This window comes from Octopus bimaculoides, chromosome 3, assembly GCF_046866305.1.
Source record: "Octopus bimaculoides isolate indiv1 chromosome 3, ASM4686630v1, whole genome shotgun sequence".
NCBI classification, from domain to species: Eukaryota; Metazoa; Mollusca; class Cephalopoda; order Octopoda; family Octopodidae; genus Octopus; species Octopus bimaculoides.
The window spans coordinates 44,913,204-44,913,987 of NC_142930.1; positions in this window are offsets into that span (position 1 = coordinate 44,913,204).

Genomic DNA, 784 nt, shown 5'->3' on the forward strand with positions numbered 1-784 from the left:
TACATATATATAGATAATTATTCGTAATTAGGTAATTATTCGTTTATTCAGTTTGATATTAGCAGTTATTATTCTAGTATATCTCCTATTCTTCGTAACAGTCTCTAATTTTCGCAAAAAACCTCTTTCTTAACCTAGAGATAAAATTGACGTTATTCTTTTAGCTAGGAAGACTATCATAGAATTTGAGGGTAAGCTATGGACAAGGTGTGAGAACTACGATAATTTCGATATAGCTATGGGCTCGAGTGATTCAGCTGAAATCCCTAACCTATTTGGTGCGTATCTTTTAAGGCGCCTCAGTAGTGAAATCCCTGAATTGCAGGGAGGTTTATCTAGATATGATGCCCTATTTGCTATCTCTAGTTTCAACAAATCAGTCATAGAAAGAATGATGAAAAGAATTAGAAAATTTTTTAAAAGCTTTAACTAAGGTATTATGTTTGAATATGGCACAAAGGTGGAAAATTTCTTAGATACTAGAATAGACATTAACTCAGTATTATACCACCTCTATAGGAAACCAAGTGAAGTTACGAGGTACGTGAGCAAATGATCAAATCACTAATGTGTTAAAATCAGTGGTCAAAAGTATTTCTAAGAGAATTACGAAATTATCAGCTAATAAAGGCATTTTAATACCCATTCCCACCACTACAACTTCACTTTGTCTAAGGCAGGATACGACCATGAAATGACTTTTCTTAATCCTGAAAGTATAACACCTAATAATAGTGGAAATAATGAGGTTTTAAGTGATAGGAGGATTACAAACTTAATTGGT